Genomic DNA, 27039 nt, shown 5'->3' on the forward strand with positions numbered 1-27039 from the left:
TCTGTGAAGAAAGTCAGTGGTAGCTTGTTGGGGATGGCATTGAATCTATAAATTACTTTGGGCAGTATGGCCATTTTCACGATATTCATTCTTCCTATCCATGAGTATGGAAGGATTGTCCATTTGTTTGTGTCCTCTCTTATTTCGTTGAGCAGTGGTTTGTAGTTCTCTTTGAAGAGGTCCTTCATATTCCTTGTAAGTTGTTTTCCTAGGTATTTTATTCTCTTTGTAGCAATTGTGAATGGGAGTTCACTTATCTCATCTGGTTCTTAAAGAAGACACAGCCTTTCTCCAGGTGGATAATTATGGATGAAGGCAATTCTTGTGGTGGGTCCGGGGGAATGTCGTCAGCAAAGGCATTGTATGGTGAGAACCTGTGGTCCCTTTGAGAATGTACAAATCTGTGTTCTGCTTTCAGAGATGTGTATATATTAGACTTATTACTCCATTGCTAACTGAGTGTTCACTATGTGCCAAATTCTATTCTTAGTGTTCAAATCTATTGATTAGTAAGTGGCAGAGTCGGCATTTTAACCTGGATGTCTTGTTGCAGAGCTCTTAACAACTTTGCAATGTGGCCTCTTATCTACAATGTTGCGGGTTGGACCCATTCTTTCCTGGCCCCAAATTGAAGGAAACAAATGAAGTCAGTCTATTCTTTTCTTCCTCTAAAGAGGAGAGGAATGCCTTTAATGAAGACAGGGATTAATCAGGGTGATCTGGATATCTCTGTTTTTTAAAAAATAAGGGTGACAATAATGACAGCCATCCTTTCTGGAACTATGCTATTAGCTAATCATTGTGTGGAATTCTCTATAGATCTCTCTTGAACAAACACCAGTGGGCAGGAGTGGGTTTGTTGCCCCAGGAGAATACTTATTGGCTGAGGCATAGGATACTAGAGTGGAAATGGAGGGAGAAACAAGCATTGTAACCTGTACAAAAGAATGTGGACCTTAGGATAGGGCAGTGGGGAGCCATGGAAGAGTTTGGAGCAAATGACTGATGAAATCATGTTGAAAGTTACAAACTCCATTTCTGGTGATTGGGAGAGGAAAGGGAAACTGATTTCATGAGTGTTAGGAGACCAGAGGCATCTTATTGTGGTAATCCAGATTACTTGGCAAGGATCTGGATTAAAACAGTGGCAGTGGTAATGGAGAGAAGGAAATGAACCCAAGAATAATGACAGACTCAACAAGACTTAATGTCAAATTGCATGTGATGAGTGAGGCAAAGAGAGGCATTAGGGATGGCACCCATTTTACATCTTCACAGATTACTTATTTCCTTGCTTGGCTGAAAAACTACCTCTCTACAGAGAAAGTATATCTAATGTTGGGGCCAGAAGCAATGCAGTTGCTTTCTTTTTCGGTGCAGAGAAAGCTAAAAGTGTCACATAGTGATATGCACCACTAATAAAAATCCAGATCCCTCCTCCCCTTCCCGCTTAAGGAGAAAAATTATTTTGCTCATAACTTTGATGAGCCTGATGAATGTTTGGATATCATCCCAAGCATGCAAACCAACCAGACGCTGGGGAAATTATTAATATTTCACTGGTGGACTTGGTTGAGCAAACACAATAAAAACAGGCTTGGTGTCATTGCATACTGGAAAAGCAGATGGCAGTCGAGCAAAGCTGCATACAGCAGTTTGAAATTTTAAATTAAATCAATTTGAAGCTTTGCTTGTGCCTCAGGCAATATTTCCCCTCAAATGAAGGAGACAGAGGAGGTGAACCTGTTATTACTGAGATGGTTTGGTGGTGGCTGCTGAGTGGTGCACTGCTTTCTATCATGTGAGGTAGCCTGAGAGCCGGAAGGGAGATGGGCTAGTTCTGACCCAACTTTCAGAGTGCAATCCAGGGAAATGAAAAACCAGAGAAGCCCCCAGTTCTTTAAAATTTCAACCTAGTCCACGAAGTCTGAAGCTCCTGGTCCCAAGGTTATACGGCCCTCCATCTTGGGGGGCTTGGTGCTCTAAGACTTGGTGTTGCCAAGAAGTGCCTTGCACCAACTTGCCCAGGTCAGGGATTCGGTGAACAGTGACCCAACTGGAGCAAAGAAGTCTCCGATGTTGACAGCACTATAGTTCTTGGAAGTATTGCTGGCTGCCCTTAGTAGGTAAGGATGAATTGGCAATTGTCTTTGAAGTCCTTAAGTTTGTCAAAAGCACATTTGTAGTGTTACGGACTGGACAGCTTGGTTTTTATTCAGTCAGTCCCTTTACTTCTTTTCTGTGGAAGCCAGCAAAGTGAATTCATCTAGACCAGTGGTTCTCAACCCTGCTGTGCATCGTAATCATCTAGAAAGTTTTATAATACATTTCATCGGATCCCACCCTTAGAGATTCTGGTGTCATGAGTCTGGGCCTTTGTTCTCAGCTGTATTTAGCATAGTACCTGAGACATGATAAGCAGTCAAACTTCTGTTTAATAAACAAGTAAATTAAATAATTTGCATATCCCTATACAAACCATACAACCTAGCTGCTATATCTTGCACCTTCTTTTCCCTTGCATCAAGTACCATTCCCTTTTCATTACTCCTCCTGGCCTAAATAACTTCTATCCTTCAGGGCACAAGTCATGTTTTGCCTGCTACAATTGGAATATGACTTTGTCAGTCTAACAGTCTTTTGCTTTCCTATCTGTATCCCCACAGGGTTCAGTATTGCCCTCTTTAAACACTCAACACCTTGGATTGCAGTGGTCTGCTTCAGTGATTGTCTTAGTGAGTTCAGGCTACTGTAATATATTATCACAGTTGGGTGAGTTAAACAACAGACATTTGTTTCTCATGGTTCTGGAGGCTGGGAAGTCCATATCAAGGTGCTGGCACATCTAGTGTCTGGTGAGGACTCACTTTCTGGTTTTGCTGTTGGTTGTCCTCTCATTATGTCTTTGTGTCTTTTAAAGGTAAAGGCACTAATCCTATTCATGAGGGCTCCAACTTCACAACTTAATCTCCCGAAGGTCCCACCTCCTAATGTCATCATATTGGGGGTTAAGATTTCGACACATGAATTTGAGGGGAATACAAACATTCAGTCCATAGCAGTTATTGTAGGCTGTGAGTTTTTTTTAAAGCTGGGACTAGGCCTTTGTATCTCCAAGCTATACACCAGTTGCAGTACCTGGCATAAAGTAGACAGTCAGGAAATGGCAGTTTTGCTATAATAGGAATTACTCTATATATGGATTACTATATATCTATATATTATGGATAATAATCATATATGGAGTATTTTTGTATGTGGTATACATAACAAATGTGTAAAAACAGTGGACACATAAATGTGTAGATGATATCTGGTATGGAAGATATATGTGCAAGACATATGCATGTGGGCCATGGGTATGGATGTAACGCATATGCACATTGATTAGGTGTTTAAGTCAGTGGCTTTCAATTCTGGCTACCTGTCAAATCACCTAGGGGTCTTTTTCAATATATAAATTGTGGAGTCTTGCTGCCTAAAATTTCCAATTCAGGATGTCTAAGACGGCACCTAGGAATTGGTATTATATCTATCTATCTATCTATATATCTATATATATATAACATTCTAAACCAAAGTTGAGAGCCATTCATTAAATTGGTAAGTATTTGTGTCCATCATATGCTGGTGCTGTTGTAGACTCCAGAGATACACCAGTGAACAAGACATAGTCACTGCTTTCATGGCACTTTTATTTGAGTGAGGGGAGGTAGATGAGACACAATTCAATAAATGCCCAAAGACTTAAAAATGGCACTCAGTGTTAAACAAAGAAAATAAAATGGGGTAATGAAATGGAGAGTGATTGGGGTGAAGTTGGGGATGGGCAGGGAAGCTCTCTCTGAGGAGATGACATCTGAGCTGAAATCTAAATGAGGAGACAGTCAAATGAAAATCTGGGGATGAGGTTGTGAGGACAGCAAACATAATTGCCCTGAGACAGAAATGAGCTTGGCATGTTTCATGAGCAGAAAGAAGGCTAGTGAGCCTGAATCAAGGACAAGGAGGCAGGGGTGGGGTGAAATAAGGTCAGAGAGGGGGAAGAAGGTCAGGTCATACTGGGTGTTTTATGAAATGGTAAGGAGTTTGGATTTATTTGGAAAAATTGAGTATCCATTTTGGGAGGGTCTGTAGTAAGAGAGTGAAATGATCCCATTAAGGATTTTAAAAGACTATGCTGGGTATTATCTGGAGAAGTCACTATAGAGAGGCAAGAATGGTGATGGTGACAGAGACTGCTTGGAGGCTAATATAAAAGTCTGGGAAAGAAATGATGGCGACTTGGAGAAGAACGCTAGTAGTGAATGTGGAAAGAAGTGAATAGATTGGGGATGTTTTGAAGGTAGACCCAGAAGAACTTGTTAAAGGACTCTTTATTCAGGTTTCAAGGGGAAACAAGAGTAACACCCTGGTTTTTGAGTCACAGGGTAGATGGTGATGCCAGGTTTTAGGATGTGTATAAGAAGTATCATTTTCAGGGAGATGTATCTGTTGTGTTTAAGGGCTTTGTGTACTTAAAATTGATGTACATTTGACATGTCTATGTAATGTACATGTATAGAGTATGTGTTTAGAAGATGTATATTTATTGTATTAGCTTCCTGCAGCTTCTGTAACAAATTGCCACAAATCTGGTGGTTTAAAACAACAGAAATTTATTATCTCATTGTTCTGGAGGCTAGAAGTATCAAATCAATTTCACTGGGCCTAAATCAAGGTGTTGGCAGGCCTGCATTGCCTCTGAAGGCTCTAGGGGAGAACGCAGTCCTTGCCTCTTTGAGCTTCTGGTGGCTGCAGGCATTCCTTAGCTTGTGGCCACATCATTTCAATCTTCAAGGCCAATATCTTAAAATCTCTTTCTGCCCTGTCTTCGCATCACCTCCTCTTTGTGTAAATATCTATGTGTCAAATTTCCCTATTACTCTCTCTGATTAGGATACCTGTTTTTACATTTAGGGTCTGCATGGATAACTCATACTAGTCCCCCCATCTCAGAATCCTTTACTTAATCACATCTATAAAGACAGATTTTTTCTAAATAAGGCAACATAAATAGGTTCCAGCGATCAGGACTTGTGCATATTGGAGTGTACACTGTTTAAAGAAATATGCAATAGTTTACTGAGAATGATGGTTAAACTATCGCAAGAACAAAAAACCAAACACCGCATATTCTCACTCATAGGTGGGAATTGAACAATGAGATCACATGGACACAGGAAGGGGAATATCATACTCTGGGGACTGTGGTGGGGAGGGGGGAGGGGGGAGGGATAGCATTGGGAGATATACCTAATGCTAGATGACGAGTTGGTGGGTGCAGCGCACCAGCATGGCACATGTATACATATGTAACTAACCTGCACAATGTGCACATGTACCCTAAAACTTAAAGTATAATTTAAAAAAAAAAAAAAAAAAAAAAGAAATATGCAGAATATAGCTTAGTTTGTGTATGTGCATGAAGAAATATGCAGAATCTAGCTTAGTTTGTGTGTGTGTACATGCTCAGGAACATGTGTACCTATGGCTGACTAAGGCTATAGGTGAATGTGAGGGCCTCTGTGGCCCACACAAAGAACACCTTTCCTATGTCCCTATATCAAGAGATGCTCCCAGTGACTTGGCTGCTCAGAAAGTGTTCCTAAACATAGCTCTTTCTTGTTTTTCTCTCCAAATCCAGTTGGCATCAGATCCTGAGGCCATCTCAAGAGAAGACCTTCTGTTGGCTGATATAACTAGTTATACTTACTTATACCCTTTGAAAGTATTTCAGAGTTGTTTCCCAACATCTAAGCTTATGAAGTCCCCTTTTAGGTGAAAAAATTGGCCAGGTGTGTGGTGACTCATGGGAATAATCCCAGCACTTGGGGAGGCTGAGGTGGGAGGGCCACTTGAGGCCAGGAGTTCGAGACCAGCCTGGGCAACATAGCAAGACTCTGTCTCTACAAAAAATAAAATTAAAAACATTAACCAGGTATGGTGGCTCATGCCTGTAGTCCTAGTTACTGGGGAGCCTGAGGCAGAAGGATCCCTTGAGCCAAGGAATTCAATGCTGCAGTGAGCTATGATTGTACAATTACACTTCAGCCTGGACATCAGAGTGAAACCCTGTCTCTAAAAAATAAAAATATTAAAATAAAATAAATTTTAATGATGTTTATTCTCCCAACTACCATGAGACTAAGTTTTATGTGGTTAGTGCCTATTGATTGAGAATGACACATTAACAAAAAGTTAAAATGAATCAACTTATGCTTTTGAATAAATGTGTACTTTATTAATCACAATAGTATCTACTTATAGTTTTAAAATACTACCATCTGGATGTACATAGCATTGCTTTTTCAGGCGATAGGAAATGTTTTGTGTGCATATAGATTTATGACCATTTGAAATAAGTCTAAAACCCCTTGGGGGATCTGTAGCCCACAATTTGGGAGATATTGTAGTGGAAATGGGGTTCACAAACTGATGCCTCATAAACCAAATTTGACTAGCAGGTATATCTGGTTTGGCTAACTGATTATTATTGGTACATAATGAAAGATATTGCCATTGGTGGGACCTGCCCTCTTCTGTGGATTTCAGACCCACCATTCACAATTTTACTAAACTTTATTGCTACACTTCTTTACAAATATCTTGAAGACATTTGATTTGTGATCCCAGATGCAAAATAACTATATGCCTTTGACAGAATTCAGCTATGTAGAATTTGTAAAATACTTTGATATTTCTGACCTCATTTCATTTTCCCCAAAACTCCTGTGATAGAGATGGGATAATATCATTCCTGTCTTACAGATGAGTTAACTGAGACTCAAAGAGTTTAACAACTGGCCTGATGTTGCCAAGCTGGCAAGTGGAATTGCTGAGGCTGGAATCTAGGCCTTCTGGCCCTTTCCCTCACACTACACCATCTACCTTATAATTTTTCAGAACTCTAGACCTAGCTAGTTGTTACTGTCAAAGGATAGTCATGAAAATCAGGTCTGATGAAATAGGAATAAGCAGCTGACCTTCAGCAAAGGCAAGGTAGGAAGTCTGCCCATTTCAGCTCAAGACACTCATAAGTAGACACAGGCAGTGTGCAGGAAAGCAAATAAGGGAGTTTGTGAACAATAGACAAATTTTGTCCAAGTCAAGGGAAACACAGCAATTGTTGAAGGCAGACAGCAAAGAGTAGAAAAAACACTTCTCATGAAGCCAAAAGATCCAAGTCTTGCCTTGCTTATGCCTAGACAAACTGACCTCTCAGAATGCCTCCCTGGTTTTGTTTCTCATCTGTAAATGGGGCTGATGATGTAACACCCACCTCCCTGATTCATTGTCATGAGGATCAAACTGATTCAAAGAAGCAAAAATGTCCTGAAACCACTACAATAAATGGTAGCTCTGTGGTCTGTAGTAAAGTCCAGGGGGCTTTCAGATAACATTTGTTTTTCCTATGGGGAATTAATTTTCAATCTACATAGTCAATGAAGTTTTTTTTGTCTCTCATAGGAAATTGTGGGTTTCTTGGAAGGCTCTGGATATCTGTGACAGACCTCAGGGACACAGATAATTTGAAAATTGCATGGTGAGTTTCCATAAAGGTCATTGCACCAGAAATCTAAGATATCAAAGTTCCTATGGATTAAGAGCTTTGTTTACTACAACCAGTTTAGATCTTAGAGGTTGAATTTGAAATGGAGTGACTGTGAGCTTTGGATTCAAAGGGAAAGTATTTCTTATTCATGTTGATTAAGCACCAGCTTTCTATAGTATCTTCTGGGTAATCTGCTGATTTTAGCTGAAATTATCTCCAAAAGTGGCGGGTCCCCATCAATGGCAGTTTTCCTCAAGTGCCGTAGATATCCTTTTCTCATGTTTTAAATTAAAGATTTGATTGTGGCTTCAGAATATCCCAGCAAGGAGCCCTGGGAAAATTGGCATTTTCTCCATGTTGCTATTCCCACTGCAGCGATTCAGGGTGACCCCCACTGGCAAAGCTGACCCTTTGAAGGAGGAAAATGTTGGTGGCTGTAGTATTCTCTACCATGTGTTTTTTGGCTGCTCTTGAAGCCAAGCTCTCTCACCTCTAGGTGAGATCCATTTTTCTTTGCCCCTTTAGGATTTATTGACTATAGTCTTTGTGTTGGTCCATTCAGGTTGCTGTAACAAACTACCATAGACAGGGTGGCTTATAGACAACAAGCTATTATTTCTCATAGTTATGGAGGCTGGAAGTCCAAGATCAAGGCACCAACTGATTTGGTGTCTGGTGAGAACTCACTTTCTATTTCATAGATGGTGTCTTCTCTCTGTGTCCTCACATGGTAGAAGAGGTGAGAGAGCTTTCTGGAGTCTCTTTCATCGCATTAGATTCCCATTAAGGGCATGAATTCCATTTATAAAGGCTTTACCTCTAAGACCTAATCACTTACTAAAGGCCCCACCTCTTAATACCATTACATTGTGGATTAGGATTTCAATAATGAATGTTGGAGAGACACAAATATTCAGCCTATAGCAATATCTAAAGCACAAAACTGATCTAAAGTAGAAGAGTGTAAATCCCCATTTAACTAGAACCTAACAAAGCAGAAAGTTAATAACTAGGTAGAATCCTGGTCTCAAAAGTACTATATGATGATTGTTGATTTGATTGCAAGAATCAAATGAAACAGCATAGTTTCAAGTACCTTACAATCTTATATGTAAAGAAGCAGTTTTTAACTTACCTTACACTGAGGACTCCTTTTTAACATCAATAAGTTTTGTGATGCATGAGGATACTTATACTTGGTATCTGTTGGATATGAGAACTAAAAGCTGTAATGAATAGTATAGTGTCATTTTTAAATGAACTTGGATGTTATGTAAATACAAACATTACATCAAAACATACATATATTCTACTCGGGAGGCTGAGGCACGAGAATTGCTTAAACCTGGGAGGTGGAGGTTGTGGTGAGCCAAGATGGCTCCACTGCACTCCAGCCTGGGTGACAGAGTGAGATCCTATCTCAAAAAATATATATATAAATAAAAGTAAATTTTAAAAACATACATATATTAACATTTGTGAAGCTCTAAAAGTACATTTGAAAAATGTAAAGTGATATATTGGTAGGACTTTTTTTTAGTTTACAGACAATATTTGATGGTATTCATATTCTTGAACTCTTTGTAAAAATTTCATGGTTCTTACAGGATTTGTTACCCACTGGATGAGAAATTCGGAATAAATTCTTAAATTAGATTTGCTAATTATGTGAAAATATCTATATACATATAATGCTTATGGTGATCATGTAACCAGACTATTTAATTTTCTCTTAAATTATTCCAGATAAACAAGAATGATACTGAAAGGTTTAAGAACTTATACATGTTAGTGCATTGCCTCTGATTAACTAAAAATTGAACAGTATACAAATTATGCAACTTTATGAAGTTGAAAGGGATTTTAAAGATAAGAAGTCTTATGATGCAGGGAAAGAATTCAGAAAGAACTAGAGTTATAGCTGGGTAGGTTCTACAGTTTTCAAGCTGTGAGCCATTGAATAAATTCAGCTTTGTAAGCCTCAGTTTTCTGATTTGAAACTTGGACATAAATCACGTACCTCACAGTATCGTTGTGAGGCTCTGCATGTGATAGGTATTTGGCAAATAGTAGCTATATTCTAACCCATCTCTCATTTTTTTAGATGAGAAACTTAAGGGTCAGAAAGATTGAGACTTAAAGAACACGCACAAAAAATGATCTGTGGCACATCGAAGATCTGCTGACTCATGCATCTGTGTTCTACCGCAATTCTTAAATTTATACTTTCTGCTTCCTATCCTCGAGACATGCATGCCAATTTTCCAGGCTGGAATTGGCAGTGAGCTGACAGACAGAGGTTTGTTTTTTAAAAAGATGAGAGAACAACTTGCAGAATCTTTTATCCAAATTCTCAGAATGTTTTTTAGTAAATGCTTCTTATCCTAAGAACTCAAATGGTGGCTTTCTGCTCTTCCTGCCTTCTCTGATTCTGTTGCCACTTAGAAAGCCCTGCGGTTCACAGCTAATTAAAAAGGGATGGAAGAAAATTATACCTCTGTTGATGCTATTGTTTTAATCTATCTCAAAAGCTTCTTAACAGCAAAGCAACAAGCAGTGGATGAGAGGGAGTTCTCTGTGACAAACAGGACACAGGAGACCCTAGAGTCATTTCCATGAACCCACTATCATTTCATTAAGTGACTTTTATACTTTCTGTTGTTAAAGATTCACACACACACACATCACATCCACACACTCTTTCAGACAATATTTCGGCATCTGCTGAGTCCTAGGAAAGAAGGGAGCTGCAGATAAGAATAAAATATCATTTATATTGTGTATTTATTACATGTCCGGCACTATGTTTTCCTTTTCATTCCCTCAGTTAATAATCACAAGGATGTGTTCCTGTTTTATATATGAAAATGCGAAAATTTTGAGAAGTTAAGATCCCACAGCTAAGTGTCAGAGCTGAAATCCAAAATTACATCTTTATCATCAGTCCTTATAATAATCATTCACCACCTTCATCAAAATGCCTGTCATTTATTGAACACTTACTATGAGTTGAGCCCTCTTCTAACTACTTTGAATATGTTAATTTATTTAAGTACAATTTATGTTTTTAACTCGTTTCGTCCTCACAACCCCCCTGTAAAGTAGGTACAATTATTATCTCCAAAATGTCCCAAGGCGCTGCAGCTGGTAACCCAGTTAGATTCTAGAGCTGCACTCTTAACCACACTGCTCTGTCTGAATCAAAACCAGATATCTTCCAACTCTACACCTTGTCCCTCTAGGGCTTTGGGTGCTAGTAAGCCTTTCAAGAGCTTCATAGGAACAAGGGTAGCACATCTTCTTGAGCCATAATAAGGACACAGAGTATGGATCCAATTCAGGTATACCTAGGTTAAGGTACTCCTGTGTATTATGATGATGTTCATCGCAGCCTTGATAGTGGGTAGCAAGTACAGTTCAGGATCAAACAGGTGAGCATTACGGGTCATCTGGCTTCCTTGTTGTTTAACAAAGCAACACCTATTTTAACATGGCATAACAGTGTGACCAAGTAACTACCCATAGGGAAAGGCTTAAGGTGCCCTCCACCTAGGGACAGTGCTAATTAATGAGAAATAGGCAAGACAGTGTGGCCAGCACCTTGGACAGCCCCACTGTAGCTGTGGCTCCCATGGAAAGGTGACCTACAATCTGCATCTCTGCACTGTGCAACAGGCCTTGCCCTGAAGCTGAAACTTTAAAAGCTCTTGACATTCTTATGTGTGTGTGTATGCATGTGTGTGCACACGTGCACCTTCATTCATTTAAAAAATTTATTTTATTGCAGTAAGAACACCTGAGATCTACCCTCTTAAATTTTAAGTGTAAACCAAAAACCAGTAGTGTAAACTACAGGTACCATGTTCAACAGGTCTATGCAAAGATACGTAACATCACTAATCAATATGAAAACGCAAATCATGACCACAAGATGAATAAGCTCTTAACATTCTTTCCCTAGACTTAAAACAGTGGTTCTTAACCTTCTTGGTGTATGTACTCTTCTAAACAGTGAATGAAAGTGAAACACAGATGCCCAGAAAAACTGGAAATGTGTACATACACGAAAAACTTAACCTAAATTTTAGATTATCAAAAAAAATCTCCTTGGCATTCGAGTTAAGTCCTCTGTTCAGTTAAATATTGCTAGGTAACAAATTACCCCAAAACATAACTAAAATAACAATGTGTTATTTCTCATGATTCTGTGGGTTAGCTGGGAGGTCCCTCTGCTGGTTTCCCCTGGGCTTATTCATGCAGCCACATTCTGCTAGCAGGTGAGCTGAGATGAAAAGTCCAACGATAGTTTCACTCACATGTCTAGTGGTGGGTGCTGGATGTTGGCTGGGTGCCTCAGTTCTTCCCCAGGTGGCATATTCTCCTCCAGCAGGTTGCGCCAGCTTCTTTACATAATGGTGAGGGGGCAACATTCCTCCTTTTAGGTCCTAGTCTCCAGAGCCCACAAAAAGTCAGCTTGATATTCCAATGGCCAAAACAAGTGCAAGTCTAGCCCAGATTCCAGGGGTCAGCTCTTCCTGAAAGAAGCTGCCAAGAATTTTTAACCATATTTAATTTATCACAACCTCCTTAAGCTATCTGATCAAGACAGACCCACAGTTAAAAGTAGTACAGTTCTTTCCTTGCTCTTCAATATGATTCTGCCCTAACCCATTACTTTATATAACACTGCTGCATTTTGTATGCACTGCTATTATAATACTAATCCATTTGTGCATTGAATAAACAATTATTGAAGATCATTTGTGAGCTAGGCAAGATGCCAACTCTTTCTTAAAATTTACATTAGCTCATCAAGTTAGTATAAGAATTTATCAGATTTCGTCTCCCCCCCCCATTTAAAGATGATGACACTGAATCTCAGAAAGATAGAGAAATTTGCCACAATGCACATAACAAGTACATGGAAGTCTTCCACTTTAATGGTCTATTTCTTATTTGCATTTAGTCTGCTGCACAGCTGCTCTCCATTTACCTGTCTACCTCCCCTAAAGATTGTGAGCTCCCTGAGGACATGACTCTGCATTTCTCCTTTGTGCATTATCAGTCAATACAACATTTCTGAAAATGGCTTGTAGGCTGTCAGTAAATGTTGTTGGATGGAGAGATCAAGGGGCTTCCAAACTGTGGATGCTATATTCCTTCCTCTACAAGTATTTCTAGTTTATGTATTCTGAGCTCATGTGGTTGAGAACAATACAATTGGAAATCATAATCAATAACCTTTATCAAAAGCTTATTGCATACCAAAAACTCTTAAGAATTTTTGCATATTTATTTAATGTATCCTCACCACCTATGAGACAGGTCCTATCAACTCGATTTTGTTACGAAGAGGCCAGAGGTTAGAGAATAGAATTAGATCACCCAAAGTGATACCCCTATGAGGTGGCAAAGCACAACTTGAACTCAGGACTGTTTGACTCCTGATGCCATATTCTTGGTAATTGGATTATTCAATTCACCCAATCCTGTTGCCTTTCTGAAGAAAAGTTTATTAGTTCATGTGAAGGGAAACAACTATGAGATAAATATCTCCAGTCCCTACCAAATAAAATAGAAAGAAAGCTGACAGTCTCTACGATCTGACTTTGTCTTTCTAGACTGTTTCCTACTCTGTCTCTCTATAGATTCTGTATTCCTACCAGCTACTCACGCTGTCTATTGTGTGGCCTTCAATACCCTACCATATCTCTTTGCCATCCATTCTTCACACATGAATGTTCCATCCATTCTTCATACATTGGAATTCTCAGTCTTTATAACTAGCCTTAGTGAGTCTTCTTGGGTGAAACACTTTTTCTAGTTCCTGCAGTTGACAGGAACTGTCTATTTCTCAATATTCCCCCAGCAAATAATGTCTACCTTTATTTGCCTTATTCCATCCCAGTTCACTGTTTACATGCCTATCTTCCCCTAGACAGTGAACAACTTCCTGCCTCCCTCTTTCCTTCCTTCTTCTCTTGTTTTCAATAGATTTTATATTTCTGCTGTTTCCCAGGCTCTATGTTATAGCCTAGGACTATAGAAATAACTAAGACATAGATTCTGCCATCGGATAACTTACAGTGTTCAGTACAGGAAAGCCATTGAATAAGCATTGAATGAATAAATGAATGAGCTTGCAGTCTAGTGGGGAAGGCAGGGGTGTAAACAATTGTAATGTCAAATCTATGCTGGAAACATGAGTAGTGCCTCACATTATAGACACTCGGTAAATACTCATCCATTTATTTACTCTCCGTAATGAAATAGGCCTAGGTTCAAATCTTGATCTTACGTACTTGGTAATTTTGAGCAAGTCACTTTAGCTTTCTGATGCTCAGTTATCAAAGCTGTGAAGCAATCAATAGTTACTGACCTCATAAGGTTCTGTGAAAATTAAATATGTAGCAAGTGTCTACAGTAAGAGCTCAATGTATTTCAGTATTCTACGTTCCACACTTAATTCCAGAAAGAATATACAGCAATACATTGTTGGATGAATTAATGAGTGAATAAATTAATGAATAAGTGAATGCATGAGGCAAGGCTTGAGTGGAGTAAAACTGCAGGGCATGATGATACAGACAGACCCTGCGGGGCAAGAGAGCATCAACTCTCTCTAGGGGGATCAGAGCCACTAAAGCCCTGGAAATCACCCAGTTCTGTTACCCCTAGCCCCTCCCCAGAGGCTATGTCCTTGCTCCTCCCCTTCACAGGGGGCCCAAACAGCTTGTTTTTCTCCTCTTTGTGTGTTGGGGATATGTGATTTTACTGTCAGCATGGTGTTTCTAATGAAAGGCAAATGGTGTCCAATGTGACTTGGAGAAAAACATACAAACAACAACAAAATTATATGTTCTTTTTTCCTGTAGTGTTCGCAGGGAGAATATGTGACTTGTTTGCTGTCAATACGGCTTATAATGACACGGTGCACAGAAGCACTGCCAAATGTGTGCGGCATTCATTATACACATGTATTAAATGTAATGCGATATGAGTTTGGCGGCAGAGCAGATGAGAGCTGCCCTGGGGCTGATGTAGAGTTACAGCACCTCTTCCCCGGGGATGATTACTGGGGAAAGGGGAAGTGGGCAGCAGCATGGGCGTGACGCAGGGTGTCTAGAATTTTCAGGACTGATTCTGGGCTAGACTGAGAGAAATGCTCAGCTCAAAGGGTCCTTAAACTTTATTTCAACAACAAGAAATCATTTAATGATCAATTCTTGTGCTCCTACTAAGTGCCAGGCTTGTAATAGGTTCTGGGAATAAGATTCTTCACCAGCTTTCAGGACGTTCACAGATTAGCAAGAGAGACAAACAGATGGAGAGAGAATAACGGTGCACCGTGATTGGTAAATGCAATGATCTAGAAGCAGAGGTTCATGTGAAACTACAGATAAGATACCTAACCCAGCCTAATGTCACTTTTTCCAAGGTGCCTTCCCTAACTCTTCATATGTGACCAGGTCACTCTGTAATATGCTAATATGCTTGCATGGCACCCTGAGCCTTTTCTTCATGGCATTAGTCATTGTCTAAAGTGAGTTATGTGTATGATAATTTCATCAATATCTGTTTGGCTTCTAGACTCTAAGCCCAGGAAAATAGGGACCTCATTTGTTTTGCTTACCATTATATATCCAGCACCTAGCACAGTATCTGATATTTTAATTTGTGGTTGAATGAATGAATGAATACTGTCATATGTGAGCTTAATTTTGAAGGACATGGAAGAAATAACCCAGGTAAAATGGGCAAGAGGAAAGGTGGGCAAAAGGAGGGGGAATGAAGCATGTTATATTAAAAAGGCATGTAAGAAAATATAGCATAAAATTGGGGGGAAAATAAGTAAAAAATTTTAAAAGTGGCTCTTGAGGTTTTTGTTTTGTTTTGTTTTGTTTTTTTTTTTGAGACAGGGTCTCACTCTGTTGCCAGGCTGGAATGCAGTGGTACATAATTGCAGCTCACTGCAGCCTTAACCTTTCAGGCTCAAGTCATCCTCCCACCTCAGCCTCCCAAGTAGCTGGAACTACAGGAACTACAGGCACATGCCACCATGTATGGCTAAATTAAAAAAAAAATTGTAGAGATTATGTTATCCAGGCCGGTCTTGAACTCCTTGCCTCAAGTGATTCTCCCACCTCAACCTCCCAATGTGCCAGGATTACAGGTGCAAGCCACCACACCTGGCCTCTTCCTGGGATTCGTAAATGTAGTATTCCATTTTCTTGGGGAGCCTGAACCAACATTTCAGTGATGAGCTAGGCACTAGTGTGGCTGTTGAATCAAATCATGTCAGAAGGTAAGAAGTTTTTTTCTAAGTGGTGAGATGATCATAGGAAGGAGGATGTCAGTACCTAGTTGATGAAGCTTATTGGAGAAAATGGCTAGACAAAATTGATGTGGGTGAAAATGTCTCTGTACAAAAACACTATGCCCATGGAAAAATAAGAGTAATAATAATAATAATGATGACTAATGTTTATTGAGAAGTTATATACCAGGCAGATACGGTGATATTTAACTTCCATATGCTATCACAGTCAGAATTCACAGCAAAACTTTAAGGTAGGCACTATAAAGATCCCACTTAAAGATGAGCAAGTCGAGACCTAGTGAGGTTAAGTAACTTGCTCAAGATAGTCTAGTCAAGCAGAGGCATAGCCAGGATTTGAATTGGGATCATTTGACTTCTGAAACTAGTCTTAACTCTCAAATTGCTGAACCAGACTTTAGATCGCCACTCTCTTAATTTAACTCCAAGTTCAGTTGGCTCCCTCATTCTGTGAACTCAGCTTTTTTTTTTTTTTTTTTTTGAGACAGAGTTTCACTCTTGTTGCCCAGGCTGGAGTGCAATAGCGTGATCTCAGCTCACTGCAACCTCCGCCTCCTAGGTTCAAGCAATTCTCCTACCTCAGCCTCCCAAGTAGCTGGGATTACAGGACACCACCATGCCCGGCTAATTTTTTTTTGTATTTTTTAGTAGAGACGGGGTTTCTCCATGTTGGTCAGGCTGGTCTTGAACTCCTGACCTCAGGTGATCCGCCTGCCTCAGCCTCCCACAGTGCTGGGATTACAGGCATGAGCCACCACACCCAGCCGAACTAAGCTTTAAGTGAAGAACATGTCTTGCTCATCTACTAACTTTTTAGAAAAAAGAATTTGGGTCCCAGTACAATTCTTTATGGACTTTTGATGTGCTTGCTGTCATTTCAACCCTCATAAATCCAGAGATTTGCAAGGTTTTAGGAAGTGACTCTTGAGAATACTCAGGACTCCTATGGTTGAGCATGACAGGAAGGTGGGGGACTCATTTGGTCAGAGATAATGCTGAGGGTGGATGAGTGAGACTGTGGAAAGCCTGATGTGTCCAAGATCACAGGCGGAGTTCTGAGCCAACTGATAATTTTGAGAAGAAGGAAATTGAAAAGTTTAGAGGTTAAGAGCTTTCCACAGTACTATATACACATATACATATATAATCTATATTATAAATGTACACATATTATTATATGTATATGTAGACACATACATATTACCTATATACAAATGTATACACATGCATATATTATTATAATTCAAAATCTCTAAATAAATGTATACACGGTTTTCACCTTGAATTATACCAGTTAACAATTATTGAACTCCTAAATACCAGGACTCTGCTGTGCATTAACAAGCATTATATCACTTCATCTTTGCAACAAGGTGAATAACTCATTATTATTATCTCAATTTTTCAAATGAAAAAAGAAGACTCAGAGAAGTTAAGCTACTAGCCATGGTGCCAGTAAGTAGCTGAGCTGGAATTTGGTCCCTAATCTGTCCAGCTCCTCCAGGCCTGCTCCACAAACAGTCATATGATTCTGTCCCTCTTACCTGTTACACCTGTTTGCATGCCTGGTTCTCTGGCTCCTCTGCAAGCTCCTAAGGGTTGAGGCTGGGGCCTGTTCACCTCATGCCTGCATGGCTTAGGCCTAGCCCAAAGACAACACTTGCAAATGTTTGTGGAGGAATTGAAGGAATTAATTGCTCCACATACTAGAGGCAGAGCTTGGCTAGAACTAGACTCCCTAAAAAGAGCAGAAAGGACTTCTTCAGCCTCCGAAGATCTCTTCCTTCTCTGAAATCTAGCACTTACAGCCATTTCCATTTCCTAAGTCACCAGATACTGTCCTATTTCATCTTTTATACTACTGAATAAAAATAGTATAAAAGTATGTATTTATACTACCTTATTCAACTATTTTTAAAATATTTAACACTCACATAGATTTCCTTTTTTTTTTTTTTTTTTTTTAAATTTGGTTCTCTTACTGGACTATGAGCTTCTTGGGAGTTAAAAAGAGATAAAGGAAATTTTCCTGTATTGAGTTTGTATAATATACCAAGCACCATGTCATGTCCATCACATACAGGAGTTTTTAAAAAATCTTCATGACAGTCCTTAGAAACAGTTATTATCTGTCTTTTACAGGAGAGAAATTTTGGGCTCAGACAGTGAAACATAGTAATTTGAATGATAACACACAGTAAGGACATGGCTGAGCTGGGACTCAAACCTAGGGTTTTCTGACTCCAAAGCCTATGACGTGGCCACTGCCTTTCCAGTCTGAGCCCTAACTGCCACACGGCCTGGGCTTCCTGTGCCAGACAACACCATCTCTCCCTCCTCTCCCACACTCCTCACCATAGCAGGACCTGATTGCTATCAGCCCAGGCATCGTGGAGGCTGCAGCAGAAACGCGCTCTGGCATCTTAGGATGCTGCATAAGGTATGCCAGCAAGAGGAAGAACAGTTGGTGAACAGTTGGTGAGTGGATATTTTTATGCAAGGGTTGCCTAGAGAGAGGAGAAAGAAGAGTGAAAAAAACTGTTTATAAAGAAGCCACAATTAATAAGGTCTTTGTTAGCTTTTTGGATTTCGATTTTCAAGTCCATTGCTTTGGGTTTAAATGGAAGCAGAAAGGTCCCCAAGGAGCCAAACTCTCAGCTTCCAAAGCATAAAGGCATTTAGGAAACCGATCCCAGCCTGAATGTGTTGAAGATTTTAAGTATTCAGCAAGGAGTGCAAAGATGCTGTGAATTCCTTTGGACAGCTTCTCATCAGGATTGTTTATATTGCAGCATGCTCAGTATGTGAGCTTAAGAGCTACAAGATAATTTAAAAAAGTAAAAGAAAAAGAAAGCACCACCCTTAGAATATCCAGGAGAACCACAACCACTCTAATCTTTTGGCTACCAATTTACATCCCTCTCCAAGCCTCAACGTTCTCATCTATAAAATGGGAATATAGTATCCATCAAAGTGGGTTATTGCGAGGATGTGAAAATGCCCTGCAAACCTTAAAACAATTTATAAATGAGATTATTGCTTTTTGTAGAATACTTTTTTATGTGAAGCCCTCTACTTCCCTTATCTCTTTTTACACATACATTCATTCTTCAAGAATTTAAAAATACATACACAGCTACCATTTGTTAGAGTACTTAGACTACGCAAGATCCATATTTTGCTATATTTGACCCTTGCACTGGCCCTATGAGGCAGGTGCCATTCCCCACCTCACCTGTCCCATATTTCAGTTGAAGAGGAAGCTCAGTGAAAGGTTAAGGAATACAACCAAGGTCAGTAATAAGCAGAGTCAGTATCAAAGACTGCTCTGGAGTGGACACTTGGTCTAGATTCTGAGTGCTGACCACTTGACTACAGTGGCTTTCTGCCTGCTACTTGCCAGGAGCCTTGCAGCCATCCAAAGAGTTAGCATACAAACAGGCATTCTGTTAGGGTTGACTTTGTGTCCTCCCAAAAGAAGATATATTAGAATCCTAACCCCTGCTTCCTCAGAATGTGATCTTATTTGGAGACAGAGCTTGACAGAGGTAAGCAAATTAAAATGAAGTCATTAGAATCGTCTCTAATTTAATAAGACTGGCATCCTTATAAAAAGGGATGTGGACACAGAGAGAAAAGCATAGAAGGAAGATGATGTGAGAAGACATAGAAAGAGGACAAAAATCTACAAGCCAAGGAGGGAGGCCTGGATCACATCCTTTTCTCATAGCCCTTAGAAGAAACCACCCTGCTGAAACCTTGATTGTGGACTTCTACCCCCAGAACTGTGAAACAATACATTTCTGTTGTTTAAGCCACCCAGTTAGTGGCACTTTGTTTATGGCAGCTTTCACAACCTAATGCCTATTCTGAATCCTCTTTTCTGGTTGAGGCTCTGGAAGAGGAAGAGATTAGGTGACTTACTCAAGAGGTAGGTGAGATGGCTGAGATTTGCACCCCATTTTCTGTCCACTCCTGCACATTGATTGCTAAAAGAAAGCTCCTTGGAGGCAGGTATTTCTCTTGGTTGTATTCACTGTGGTGCCTGGCATTTATATCAGTGTCTGGCATATCATAAAGCAATACTTGTTGAATAAATGAATGAATGAATGCAGATCTTTCTACCAACTTACCCAGTGTATCACAGCTAGATTAAAATGATTTTTAAAAAGCACATCAGGCTGGGTACGGTGGCTCATTCCTGTAATCCCAGCACTTTGGGAGGCCGAGGCAGGTGGATCACTTGAGGTCAGGAGTTCAAGATCAGCCTGACCAACATGGTGAAACCCCGTCTCTACTAAAAATTTAGCAGAGCGTGGTGGCAGACACCTGTAATCTCAGCTACTTGGCAGGCTGAGGCAGGAGAATCACTTGAGCCTGGGAGGCAGAGGTTGAAGTGAGCTGAGATCATGCTACTGCACTCCAGCCTGGGCAACAAAGTTAGACTCCGCCTAAAAAAGAAAAGCACATCATCCTGGAACAAGAATTTCAACAACTTACAGTCATTGTCAGAACAAAGAGTTTCATACTTTGTATTCAACTTCTTCCCACAATCAAAGACTTATAATTATAAACAAGTTTTCACAAAAATTCTTTTGAAGTCTTGTTTCATGATTGTCAGGTATGAAACTCCAAGGTGCTAATTCTTATTTGTACTTGGAAACCAGTGACTCACCTGCCTTCCTACCTCTGGTTTCTGCCCATGTTGCAATTCCATCAGAGGTTTTTCTTTCTACCTCGTTGACCAATCCTCAGTTTTCCTTTACTGGCTCTTCCTCATTTTTCCAAACTCTGAACTGCGGTGTGGTCCAGGATTCTGCTTTTCTCACTTTTTTGGTAACCCCATACAGTCTTGTAGTTTTAAATACTGTTTATGTGCTAATATCCAGATTGGTGTCTCCTGCATACACTTCTACACTGAATTCTAGACCTGTATATATCCAATAACCTTTTTAATATTTCCATTTGAATGTCTAATATATATCTCAAAGCCAATATGTTCAAAACCAAACTCCTGATTTCTGCCTTCACCCCAGATAAAATACAGCTTCACTTACAGTCTTCCCTGCCTTAACAAATGTCAACTTTATCCTTCCATTGCTTAGGCTGAAACCTTTGGGCTTCTTTTCACTCCTTTTCTCACACCTGATATCCACTTATTCAGCTGATTCCATAGTATTACTTACAAAAATACTGAGGATGTGGCCACTTCTCACCACCTCCACTGTTACCATCATCCTTTTTGCCTAAATTATTGCATTAGCTTCTTACCTGGTCCTCGACATCCAGTCATGTCCCTGTACAATCTCTTCACATATTTTCCTGAACAAGCCTATTAAAATGTAAGTCAAATCACATGCTCCTCCGTTCAAAATTTTCCAACAGACCTATGTGATTTAATATCTCACCACCTCTCTGATTCTATTTCCTTCATTTCATCATTCACCAGATGACATTCAGTTTTAATTACATGGCCTATGAGCAAGTTTGCAAAGAAACAAGCTCTGGTAGATCCAAGGTTTTTCTGAGGGAGTAATTTCAGTATAATTCTTTGAATAAGCTAACTCTTCTCCACATCTACTCCACCAATACCTCCCAAAGTCTTTCCAAGATGGTCCTAACTAGACCACATGTTGCTCAACTCTTTATTGAAATATCCACTTCAGTTGCATATGATTTTTCTCATTATCATATCATTAGCTGCAGGAGTATCCAATCTAGAGTGGTTACACGTACCCTTACAACTTCTTCTCTATTTTGGTCGAACTCCGTCGGAATGAAGCTTCCCTCATTCTTATGGTTACAAGAAGGTAAAGAGGTGGCAATCTCGTTATCATGTCTGCTTTCTGCCTGTTTTGGTGTGCTGGATGTCTTTATTTAATGAGGTCTTCCCTCCACCCTTCTGTGCCTGCCCCAGGAGGCTGACCTGTATGAAATACATAAGTGGCCTTCTGTACCTTTAAGGCCTCTGGATAAAGTAAGAAATAAGAGTGAGATCAGGCTATTTTTTTCCCTGAATTCCTCCCAGTGGGCTCACCTTGGTTTGGCTGTCTCAGATGTCACTAATCCCCTTCAAGGGGGCTGCTCTACAGGAATCCCTCTCATATAGAGTTCTCTCCTACCTCTTACCCTCTAGCCTGGGGTGGTAACCTCCACTATTATCAGCTCTGGGTTACTGCTTCATCCCCTAGGATTCCCTTCCCTTGCTTACACCTTTATAATTAGTCTCTCCTTGAGCTCTTCTCTCTTGAGTGTGCTGCCAGTTTCTTGCTGGGACCCTGACAGATATATCTGATGATCTATAAATGTTCCCCTGACTTAGTACATTTTATCTGTGGTAATCAGATCTGACATATTGCCTTCCTCTGACACAACAGATTCTTTTCCTGATCAATACTGCTCAACTGAACAAGAGAAAGTCTATCTCTCACTAGGAAGGTGAGTTTCTGAAGCCAAACTGACCCATCCTGTAATCCTAGATTAGACAATGACCAACTGCCTTATCTTCTTGGCATTTTACTACCCACCAAACCTTGTGCATTTAAAAATGGGAATAATATGACTGATATAGACCCGTATATACTATATAATTAGCAAATATTAATTTGTGTTTTTCCTTTTCACCTTGGTGCATTTGTTTTTCTAGCTCATTTTTTTTTCTTCTGCTTCATTTTGGTTAATCCAATACCTTAAACCTCAGTGGAGCTCATGGAGTAGCAGTGTGTAATTTGCAGTCGGATAATTTTCTCATCAGTGGGAGTTGCTCTTGTGCTAATTTGGGCTGTATCCTCTTGTGCTAATTTGGGCTGTATCCTCTATTTCAGTCTTTTGTCTTATTTGTAAAAGGCATATCGTATTATTCCAACTTCTACACTTTTCTTTGTAAGCTTGTGCATTGTGACTGAAAGTGAAACTTTAGAAAATGACATTCCATCCTCAGAGTCATCGACAAGACACTCAAGACACTACTATTAGGGAAAATCTAAATGTACTGTTTTCTGAATATAAGGGTCTTTCTCTGCTCTTGCATGTGGGCTTGACTGACAGTAGAAAAGACAAGGGACTAAGTCAGATTAACTGGGATGCTAGATTTCCCTCAGCTACCTGTCCTTCTGGGGCTGGAGTCAAGGTCATATTGAGCAATGCCACTAAGGCTTTTCACAGGAAGTTTATGAGATGGTTGAGGTGAAGAAAGAGAGGTTTAATCAGGAGGGAGGAGACCTGCCATGAGCCTCAAGGTTCATGGCACATCAGAGAGGCTAAAAGCAGAAACATTGAGTGCCAGAGTTCAAGCTGGAGGTAGAAATAGAGCAGACTGTATATCTCAAAGTAGAGAGAATGAAGAATATTTTCAGACACAGAGAAGGCAGTGGCAAAAAGAGGTGTGGATATAAGCCAAAATGCATTCAGGAACACATTGTACAAATGGGGCTGCTATGCCTCTTTAGGAGAAGGCTTGGCATGGTCACACCAAGTTTAAGACCAAAGCTGAAAGTGGCTTTATCTTTAAGTCTTTTGCCTCTCTGAGCCCTAGGACTCATGGCAGCTAATAGGGGATAACACACCTTGCCCCATTTGTCACCTAGAACTGTTATAAGGATAAAATGAGGTAATGGGTGTGAAGGCACTCTATAAACCACAGAGCACTATACAAGAGTGAGGATTCAGCAGCTATTTTATCATACAGAGCTAAGCTCTTCTCTAAGAGACTGCATACCTGGTCAGTTGGAGTCAGACTAATCCTGAACTCCATCTCCACTAGGGATGTATTAGTCAATAGAAAAACTATATTCAAAGGAATTTAAGCAAAAGTCAACCAAAGGCATGCTGCAGGTAAGTTGCTGGATGGCTGGGCTTGCAGGAGGACAGGTACTGGGTATTCAGACTCAAATCAACCTTGCTCTATGTGTAGTCTCTACTTTTTCCTGTGGTTCTGTTTCACTGGGTTACCATCATAGCCTCGCTTTCTTCTTGAGGCTGAAGCATGATCATTGTAACTCCTGGACCTACCACTTCCTAGGCATCATCACCCAAAAGGAGTGGGCCACCTTCTCTTAGTTCCATTTAAAAAATTCCTGAGTGAACTTGTCCTGGCTTAGATCGCATGCTCATTTAATGACTTGGCTTGGGTCACATGCCCATTCTATGCCAGACCATGGCACCTATGATTGGTGCTTCTGTATGCTTTGGATCATGGAAGAGAGTGTTCCTTAACTATTTCTGGAAGGGAAAGTGCTGAAAAGACCGAAAAATAGATGGCCACTAAAGGGATATAATAAACACTACATCCTATAACCTGTTTTTATGGCCAATATATCCGAACTTTTAGGATGGACTCCCCTCATCCCCACTGGAAGCACATAGAGAAGAGGATTGATAGTGAGTTAGTCAGGGTCCTGGCAAGGAACAGATGGTACACTCAGAAGGGGGTTCTAAGGGGGCTTTAGAGAAAGGACTATTTGTGGAGGTATGGGAAGGGTTAATAAAAACCAAAAAGGGAGTTGGTGGTGAAATATCCAATGTTCCTACCAGTGGGCAGTCAGTTATGTCCCTTGGCCTGAAAGGGAAAGGAAGGGATGGTTATCTGAACCATTGAGACATGTAGCCATAGGGTAAGGCCAGCAGACAGCGGATGTGGCCTTATTACAGGAACCCAGCCACTGCCAACCAGCAGATAAATAGGGAGGGGCTAACCTTTCTCTCCTCTCACCTGCCTGTTTCATGCTAGCACTCTCATTGGCCAGTTCCAACTAGAACTCAGAATTCAATGAGCTCAGCTTGATGGCGTCCTTAACAATTAGATTCCAGGGCACAGAGCAAGGTGGAGAAGAATGGAAAAGCAATCTGGAAGGGCAAACGGAGGATGTCCAGCACAAGGGTATATCTGCTCCCTTTGGCACAAAAGATAGGCCTAGTTGGAGTCCACTCTGTAAAATGGGACACCTTAAAAGAATAATGGAATTTTAGAGCTAGATAAGTCCTTAAGATCATTCAGACCAGAATTTATAAACTTGCCTATATCTAGCATTCAGGTGTGGCTTACATGGCTAATGTAGCTTTAATACCAAAAAGCAAACACTAGCAGGCAATAAACAAAACTCAAAATTTAACATTAATATCCTTAGGTCAAGTATGTAGTTTCCAGTTCACCACGATTATCATCATTCCCTGTTGTCCAACACCCCGTATACATTCTTGCCTCCCAGAAGTATTTGACACGAGGACTTGTAAATAGAAAAGTCAAGCTTCTTCATTTTTCAGATAAAGAAGCTGGGATGGCAAGGAAACTTGTTTGCCCATAGCTGCACAGCCTTGGTGGGAATTCTGTCTGCACAGACAAAAATAGAAATGTATAAATATGAGGACTCAATGAAAGAGTTGTTTGCCTCTATAAGATGAGACTCCATGGGAGCCACCATCACACATGGGAGTGACTGTCATTTGAAGCAAGAGTTATGCAAGGATTCTACTTGCTCTTTGTGGCCTTAGAAGGTGGAAATAGAACAATAGGGAAAAGTGATTATGATCGGTGCAAGTCAGAGCTTGCAAAAGGCTATTCAGAATGGACTGGGATGCCTCAGTTCATCCTCACTTCCCATCTGTGCAGCTGGTCAATTAACAGAAACAGAACCACCCCTTAGTGAGGATGGTGTTGGACCTTGTTCTTAGAGCCCTCCTCCTATGAGTTGAGCTGATGCTGAGTTGAATTGGAATGAGAGGAATGTGTCTTCTTGGCTTTTTTCCATGGATTATCTTTCATTTTATTCCATTCTTTTTTGGTGGCATGTGGGTAGGAAGGCTTTATTTGCTTTGCTCTCTTCTCAGAATCCCTAGCCTTCCTCCCATCAAGAATCTAGAAGTAAGTCTGTGCTCTGTTTGCCTTTACCTATTACTCTCAAATACCCTCCCTTTTTTCCACTCAGACCCATTCCTTTTCTGTCCCCACATGTGTTAGGCTCATTTTCACCTGCACCTACATCCTCAGGATATGATTAGTGAAGATACTGGTTTAGTTATAATAATGGAGATCAAACAGCAGTGGCTTAACTGGAAGGAGGAGTGGAGCTGTTGGGCTGTCTGGATGGGAAGGGTGGCTGTGCTCAACAAAGTCACCAGGAACCCAGTTTCTTCTTTCTATTGCTTCGTCATCCCCCATTGTCTTTATGAGCAAAGATGACTCTTCCCCATCATACTCCCATGCCAATCCTCAAGAGAGGGGAAGAAGACACACAGAACAAGTAAATTCATTTTGAGAAGTGATCCACAACAGTGCTTCTTGTCACATCCTATTGTTCAGAACTTATTCATGTGGTCGTTCCTGGAGGCAAAGAAAAAAAAAAAGGTCATAGAAGTAGCAGGTAGCCACATCTGAGCTAAATTGAGGGACAGGGATGTAGGAGGAGGTGCATTAGTAAAAGGAAGAAAGAATGAATGGATGTTGAGAACCAGTGAGTCCACCCAGGATGCACTGTATAAGCGGAATGACTTCCTTTTGCCCTCTGAAACCAAAGCTCATCATCTTTCAAATACCAGTTTAAATCTGCTTACTCTTTTAAGTTTTCCTAAAGAATCATCCTTAAGATGGGTCTCCGTATTCTAAGAGGACTGGGTTTAATGTTACACCTGTAGTATATACCCAAGGAATATATGGGGAGTTGGTTCAAATGCTCCCCACCACCTTTGCCATTGTCCACGGTCCAGCAAAGGGAGGGAATGATACCATGAGCTTACATTCACTGGGCATCTACTGAGCACCAGGTGCTGTACTAACAGTTATGAGCATTACCTCAATCTATCATTGTAATTGCTCTAGAAATTAGGTACTGTTGTCCATTTGCCAGAGGAGGAAACTAATACTCTGTGGCGTCACTTTCCCAAAGCCCTGCTGCTAGGAAGTGCCATATTCCGAATTTAAACAGGAAACTGGCTCCAAGGTTTATCGCTTATTTCAACACATTGAAACTTTTCTGTAAAGAGCTTTGCAATAGGGAAGCTTCACAGAACTGAAACAACTGGATAAGTCAGTGTTTCTACATTGGTCAAACTGGCAATTTGAATAAGACAGGCAAGGAAAAAGAGTATCTAGCCATATTATCCATTGGGCTAA

At 40.3% G+C, this 27039-nt stretch overlaps 1 protein-coding gene and 1 long non-coding RNA gene across 7 annotated transcripts in view; one reads left to right on the forward strand and one right to left on the reverse strand.

Annotated features, from left to right (window-relative positions):
* DAB1 (DAB adaptor protein 1) overlaps positions 1-27039 on the forward strand; it is a 1250022-nt gene that overhangs the window by 265199 nt on the left and 957784 nt on the right. For 5 of the 6 annotated variants that reach the window (XM_054667233.2, XM_063801480.1, XM_009458771.5 and 2 more), the window contains exon 2: positions 7510-7585. The exons of the other annotated variant lie outside the window; for it this stretch is intronic. The gene's annotated coding sequence lies outside the window, so the exon portion shown is untranslated. The remainder of the gene's footprint in view (positions 1-7509; positions 7586-27039) is intronic. 6 annotated transcript variants of the gene reach the window in all.
* On the reverse strand, positions 11711-21858 carry LOC134809104 (uncharacterized). Its single transcript, XR_010153824.1, has 3 exons — positions 21669-21858; positions 18288-18439; positions 11711-12139 (listed from the first exon to the last, which is right to left on the reverse strand). It is a non-coding gene; the product is annotated as an uncharacterized LOC134809104 (long non-coding RNA).

Source organism: Pan troglodytes, chromosome 1, assembly GCF_028858775.2.
Source record: "Pan troglodytes isolate AG18354 chromosome 1, NHGRI_mPanTro3-v2.0_pri, whole genome shotgun sequence".
Lineage (NCBI taxonomy): Eukaryota > Metazoa > Chordata > Mammalia > Primates > Hominidae > Pan > Pan troglodytes.